The sequence below is a fragment of the Barbus barbus genome (genome assembly GCF_936440315.1).
Source record: "Barbus barbus genome assembly, chromosome: 47".
In the NCBI taxonomy this organism is placed as follows: Eukaryota; Metazoa; Chordata; class Actinopteri; order Cypriniformes; family Cyprinidae; genus Barbus; species Barbus barbus.
The window spans coordinates 4,529,003-4,537,015 of record NC_136725.1 but is presented as its reverse complement, the minus strand read 5'-3'; positions in this window follow the sequence as shown (position 1 = coordinate 4,537,015).

The following is an 8,013-nucleotide window of genomic DNA, read 5'->3' as shown; positions in this document are numbered from 1 at the left end:
TCTGATTATGTACCGATTAAGATGATAATCTTAATCATAATCTGTGGCTGCATCACGTAACATGAATTAGGCCCATTTAACTGATTGATTAGTTTTTGTACCTGACGCTGATACAAAGTTTCTGCGATGTGGCGCTCCTTATAATGTTTTATTTATTTATTTTTTTCATCGGTTGCTCAGGTAGGTCAAAATACTCAAAGTCTTATGGTAACACAATATCAGCCATTGGCAGATATTCTCGTATTCAAATCATTAATTTAGTCGAAAAACACAGACATGGCAAATTCGGATGGGATTAAAATCGCAAAGTCTCTCTGCCAAACAAAAGGTTATCTAGAAAACTAGTAGCCTACTGTCCGAATAGCACTTCAGATAATGTGTTGTATTAGTGATTGCTAATGATCGTATAGAAGATAACTTCTTGGCTACAGACCCACCTAACTCAAAGCTTCTGTTAAAAGTAAATGTCCCCACTGGGTAATGAAAGCTCTGTATGTTTGAGATGTTGTGAATCAGTAGGGTCAACGCTGTTTTTTGCGTATTTAATAGACCGGATCTACAACTGATTCCCTCGGTACTGAAGGCTTGGAGCCAAAGATCCATCGGTGACAGAATGGAGAAAAAAACCTTGGGAGAAACCAGGCTCAGTCGGGGGGCCAGACAAACCAGCAGGTTGTTCCATGCTGCAGCAAAGTCAGATTGTGCAGAGGACTCACCTGATTTCCGTGGTCTTGAACCTCGTCACCTAGACCAGTGGTTCCCAACCTGGGGGGTTGCGACCCCCACTAGGGGTCGCTAAATATTTACAAGGGGTCGCCAAGCTCACTCTAGTTTGACCACAAGATGAAATTCCCAACAGTTAGTGCCTACCGTTTAATATTCTCTATCATGATTAAAACCATTTGTTTACTAGGATTATAAAAACTCACCTAAATACTGTCCAACATTAAAGAAAGGTAGTAATAATCTCACACAGACGCAGCATGGAGCGTAGGTTTCGTTTTGTTTTGTTTGAAAATATGGCGGAAAGCAGTGAAAGGTTTTACAGAGGAAAATGATATGAATTAAAATATGAATGAATTAGGGGTGTGCAATATGACAATTTTTGATCGTGGACAATAAAATCTCTCCACGATCTGCTTTTGAAGAAATATCATAGTATCGTGCTACAGAAAATATTCTATCAAATACAGTTCTGGCCCCGCCGTCTTTATAGGCTATACTGTACAACACGACATACAGCCATAGAGTTACTCTCACAGGACACTGCACTTATTCATGATCGCAGAAGTACATTATTTGCATACAGTCCTTGCCTGTTAAATGTTTCATTCGCTAAAACCCTTTCAAACAGCGCCTGATTACTGAACTAAGTTATCTTTTGCACTAATACTGTCAAAACACAACGTTTACATATAGACTCGGTTATGTCTAAAATGAAAGTAAACTGTTGAGAGAAAAATGGATATGTGCCTGTATTGGATGCGTGCAGGTCTTAAAGAGACAGTACTAAACATGCTGCCGACTGTCATTAAAGAGATAGTTCACCCTACAATTTAATTTCTGTCATTATTTACTCACTCACATGTTGTCCCAAACCTGTATTAATTTCTTTCTTGTGCTGAACACAAAATAAGATATTTTGAAGAATGAGGGTAATCAAACAGTTGCTGGTCCACATTGAATTTGATAGTAGGAAAAAATCCTATGGAAGTCACTGAGGACCAGCAGCTGTTTGGTTTTCCACATTCTTCAAAATAGCATTTATGTTCAGCAGAAGAAAGAAACTCAATCAGGTTTAAAACAACTTTTGAGTAAATGATGGAAGAAAAATAAAACATCATGACAGAATTGACAGACAGATGATTATTTTTGGGGGAACTATTCATTTAACGTTAATAAAACACCAAAACGCAAAGAGAAAAATCCCTCACTATTCTTGACTGAAAAACTTGAATACAGTTGCTTTAGGAATCAGTCTATATTTTTATATTTGTTCATTCAATTTATTGAATGCTCCTGCTAAATGCGCCTATTGTACCTGGAAATAAAGCACTGTTTGTTTTATTTATATATTATATGTATTTGTAATGTGTATTTTTGTTTTTAGTTTTTAATAAGAAAGATAAAATAATGAAAGATTTTTATCTTCGCCCACTTTGGCCTGTCTCCGGTTATTGCTCAAATCAACGCAAAATCAGAACAAATTTTTTTATGCACAGTTGTAAATTTTAACCGGTTGTTGAAAACTACCTAATGTTCTAAAAATCAGATAAAGTAATATAATCACCTATAATCATTCATCATTTTGACTCATCTCTTTTCTTATAAATGGTTTTAAGTTTATCATTTTAAAACTTTAATGTCATACATGTTAGTAGTTAACATGTTGTGTTGTAGTCATCCAACCAAATTTTTTTTATTTTGTAATGATGTATATGTATATGTTTGTGAAATTTTTTTTATGTTAAAATAGGTGTCCCCTGAAAAAAAGGTTGGGAACTATTGACCTAGACGGCCATCGGTACAAGACCACAGGATCCAGATGAGTCCTCTGCACAATCTGACTTTGCTGCAGCATGGAACAACCTGCTGGTTTGTCTGGCCAGAGGAGAACTGCCCCCCCGACTGAGCCTGGTTGGACTCAACGGTCAAATTTAGATTTGAATCCATGGCGGAAGGAAGTTCTGCACAAAAGAGGGCTTTTAAAGATATTTTTTATTGAAACACTTGTGTCGTCGAACTGTTGTATAAATGTAATATCACACTCATAGCTGATATGGCTGATATAGCTGATATAGCAAGCCTTTTCTTTGTTACTACTCACATTTTCATCTGTTTTCACATTTTTTTTAACTGTTGTAATTGTTCTGTGATATCTCTATTGTGATTAGAGGAAAAATACAAAATATAATCATGTAGTTTACCCAGATGATTTCTTGGATGTGATTGCTTTGATCCATTTGGTTTACTCTGCTAATTTACTGATATATTCTTTTTCATATCCAGAAATGCGGTGACTTGGCTGTATTTTTACAGATGCTCTGGGTGAACGGAGCGACTAGATGCTAAGTTCTCACTCGCTTTGAGTGTTTTCACTGTGTCAGAGATCCAGATGACCTGCGTTTGGTCATATGAAGTGTAATAGTTCAGTAATTGAGCAGGGGAATTCAATTTTACTAATGCTCAATTATCCACTGAATCTGCTGTCTGCTAAATGAGATTATTGCAATAGCATAAGTCTCTCCCATTGGGTTCCATTAACTTTGATTACTGCAAATTATTTACTTACAGCTCTGGTCCATATTGCACTGATGTGCCATAGAAAAGTAATTTAGCACTCCACACACACTCAATACATTGACGCAGTTAGACAATACAGTGAGGTAGTGGACACACACATACAGGTCATTTAGAAGAAGAAAGGCTGATTGGGAGAAGGTTAGATTTTCTGGGAGATTAAATATAAGATGAGTATATAAGTGTGGCATCTGCAGCCAACTGTTGTATAAGACCTTCTCAAATGGTGGGACGAGAACCAAAAAAAGGCATGTTATAAAATTATAATACGTTTGATGAAAATGAGAAGTTTTGCATCTTTTAGGTCAGAAGTGTATACTCTAGTAAATGTAGATTTGAAAGCTTGGGCGTGTATTGTTTCAATTTTTTCCTTTTTTTGGTGACCCTAATCGGGCATAAATTACACACTTCTTTTTTAAATATAACATCAGAACTTGTTGTTGAATAAGATATTATTTTCATTGACAAAAAATGTGTTGGATGTCAATCACTGAGGGGGTGTAAATTGATTCTCTTAGCCAGCGATATGATAGTTACCAATACCTTAAAAGATGCCGTGATACGATTATTATTTTATTAGATTTAGGGACCTGCAATATATTGATATTACAATATTATGTGCCTCTTTCGGGAGGTTCTTCTTGTAGTGTCAGTGTCAAAATTATAGAAGCCACAGAATAAAACAACAACAACAAAGATAAATTATCCATCAAATCTGAACTTTTTTCCCTTTACAATTCTGGAAAAAACTATCTTTTTCACATTAAAGAGGTCATTTTCTCCACAGTATAAACTAAAAGATAAAAAAAGCTATTTGTTTGCTTGCCTTTGAAAGTTTATCTCTGAATTCAGACTTCTCAGTGTTTTGAATTGAGAGTTTATATATTGCAATTCTAAGTTTACATCTCACAGCTCTGCAAAAAAAGTTCAAACTGTGAGATAAAAGTCAAAATTATTTTATTTATTTATTTATTTATTTGCATTGTTATATCATATGTGATTCTGGAGCACAAAACCAGTCTTAAGTAGCTGGGGTATATTTGTAGCAATAGCAAACAATACATTGTATGGGTCAAAATTATATATTTTTTTTATTTATGCCAAAAATATTAAGTAAAGATCATGTTGCATGAAGATATTTTTTTTTATTTTCTACCGTGTATATATATCAAAACTTATTACTAATCAAAAATTATGCATTGCTAAGAACTTCATTTGGACAACTTTAAAGGGGATTTTCTCAATATTTAGATTTTTTTGCACCCTCAGATTCCAGATTTTCAAATAGTTGTATCTCGGCCAAATATTGTCCAATCATAACAAACCATATATCAATGGAGAGCTTATTTAGACAGCTCTCGGGTGATGTTGAACCCTTATGATTGGTTTTGTGGTCCAGGGTCACATATGTTTAGTCACTGGATCAATGTATTACACCCATGCATTTGACTAAAGTGAATAAATATGTCATGACAAAATAGTGAGTACATTTAAAAGATATTTTTCATGAAAAGCTAAAACATCATCTCAAGTCACATTAAACTGATTAAAAAATAATAATAATAATTTAAGCTTTACACATTTTTTCCAGTGTTTTGATATACTATCATGATTATTTTGTGGCCTGCAGATCTAACCACTCTAGTTGGCTTGGCATTCCTACACACTCCACCAGGACTCAGTCTAAGCATGGAAAGAGACACACGGAGAGAGAAAGCCAGCAAACAGTTGAAAGGAACCCAGCTGTTTGGAGGCCAGCGTAGCTCACTTTAATGACAAATGCAAAGCGGAGGAAAACCTTTAAGGCCTAATTTCGTGACATTGTCCCTCTCCTAATTGAGAAAATTTCTCTCGTTCTGACTCGTTCTCCTTGCGCCAGCTTCCTCGTGCTCGCAGCGAAAACGAGCAGGCCTAATTTCATTCGGGTTTGTCTTAGGACAAGCCTTTTACATGTTTAACTCAATCCCAATTTTGTGTAATCAGGCAAAAGGCTTCCCCCGAGGTAGAGTGACGCTACGAGGACCCGCCGCTGACAATTTGCAAATGTAATTGGTCCACGTATCTCTCTCTTTCTCCACCCCGTGGTTCCACCACAGGCATTATTAACTAATATCACTTTTGAATGTTTTTCATCTATTTTATCACTCGGCTTTTCAATTGGTACCTCCGCTCACATATCCAGACTCATCTCGCGGCCCACGGATGCGCGCGAGAAAACGCGAAGGTAGGGAACATCATCCCGCGTTTACCTCAAGGCAGCTGCGTTGTTATTGTAATATTCATATTTCTCTGGATTTACAGCCGCTGGATATTGAGTACAAAATCCATTATCATTTGTATATTTTAATTATGCAAATGAGGCTGCTCAGCTGGCTTGCTGATCCTGCAGGGAAGCCTAACTTCATTTCGGGTGATTACAATTTATCCAGTCGAGTCACTTTAATTGTAACAAGCTAATTACCTTGTTTCATTTAGTTTTAACAATGCCAAAAGAAAAGCGTACGGTGATAGCACACTCTCTCACCGGGGGCCCTGACAAATCAGGCCCAATAACAAGAGCCAAAGAGAGAATGAAATTGGGAAAAGATGAGCGAGATCGAAACCATTTCTTCTTTACGGATGCGTCCTGATCGTAATACACAGTAACTGCTTCAGCAGGGGAGACCGGGGCTAGTGTCACATTTTACACCAGTGAATATTTTACAAGTTCGGTTGTTTTTGAAATCAGTTTCTGTCTGAAGTCTATGAACATTTACACAATTATTGTCAAAAAAAAAATATACAGTTCATTTTACCTTTTGTGACAACATGCCCCAATGGCAGTCAACACTTACAAAAATATAATGATCTTGTGATTTTAGTTTGGATGAAACAATTCATTTTAATGTATTCTAGTTTAGGACCGTTTGGAAATCTGGTTTTTAAACCAACATATAAAGCCTTTTGACTTTTGAGTCAAAACCTTATTACTGAGATTCAAGTCAGGATCAAATCAAAGGTTTTGACGCTGCCATTCAGGACTGTCACTAAAACAGCACTTCTCTACCTCAATTCACTGATACAAGTGGATTTTCCTTCCCACAAGCTATCGTCATTGATTAAGTGACGCACAAAGTCACTTTCCAAAACCTTCACCTTCTCTGTTCCTCTCTGGTGGAATCCACACCATCACATTTTTCAAGACGCAGATCAATCAATCAATCAATCAATCAATCAATCAATCAATCAATCAATCAATCAACCAATCAACCAATCAACCAACCAATCAATCAACCAACCAATCAATCAACCAACCAACCAATCAATCAAGCAAGCAAGCGTTTCTTCTCTTTTCTAGCTTGCTTCCTAAACTAGTTGCATATTAAACCTGAAGTCTATGATAGGCGATTTTTACAAAAGACTAACTTTATCATCAATTATCAACAACATGTTAGCTTGTTATAGCGGGAAATAACTGTGTATGTGATCTAAAAGATATGATACACAAAATCACAAACAGACAATAAAGTGAATCTGGTATATATATATATATATATATATATGAATTTAGGCAGACATTTTTGAGGATTTTTTAAAGAAAGAAAGAAACTGCTAGTTGGTCAGACCAGTTATTACACTGTACACAAGGTGTTCTTAAATAGTTCACCCAAAAATGAAAATGTACTCATCTTCAGGTTATCCAAGATGTAGATGAGTTTGTTTCTTCAACAGAACAGATTTGGAGAAATGTAGCATTATATCGTTTGCTCACAAAAAGATCCTCTGCAGTGAATGGGTGCCGTCAGAATGAGTCCAAACAGCTGATAAAAACATCCCAATAATCCACACCACTCCAGTCCAACAGCTAACATCTTGTGAAGAGAAAAGCTGTGTTTGTAATAAACAAATCCCATTCGCTGCAGAGAATCCACTGGTGAGCAAGTGACAGAATGCAACATTTCTCCAAATCTGTTCTCATGAAGAAACAAACTTGGATCTTTTCAGCAAATATTTTTGGGTGAACAATTTATTTAACATAATGGCCGTGTTCATGCAAGTCACTAAAATGTATTCATGTCAGCTGGAGTGTAGCTGTCACAAAAAAAGTCTTTCGTAAAGACTTACTGTGCTCTAATTGTTATGCTGATACTAGTTTTCTCCCCAACTCATGAATGTTTTTAGAATGTATCACAATTTTGATTGATTGATTGGTAACACTTTAGTATAGGGACCAATTCTCACTATTAACTAGTTGCTTATTAGCATGCCTATTATTAACATATTGACTGCTTATTAGTACTTATAAAGCACATATTCTGCATGACCACACTCTACATCCCTAATTCCAATACCTGAACTTAATAAATACCTTACTAACTATTAATAAACAGCAAATTAGGAGTTTATTGAGGCAAAAGTCATAGTTAATAGTTTCGTATTGGAGATAATTGGACCTTAAAATAAAGTATGACTGATTGATTTTTTTCTTTTCATAATCAGCATCATATCTGCTCAACAGATGGACAGAAACAGTGACACTAAAAGGGTTGGTCTTCCAATCATGCCAATCACTCTAACAATTACCTTGGTGGCTTTATTGATCAAGGACATACTGCAATCTGTGTCTAATGTGTTTAATTCCCTATAGGGATCCATTTTACAGCTCTTATGTCATAGACAACTCAAACAGAGCCTGATTGAGCAGCACCACATCACTGTTGATCTATAATCTTC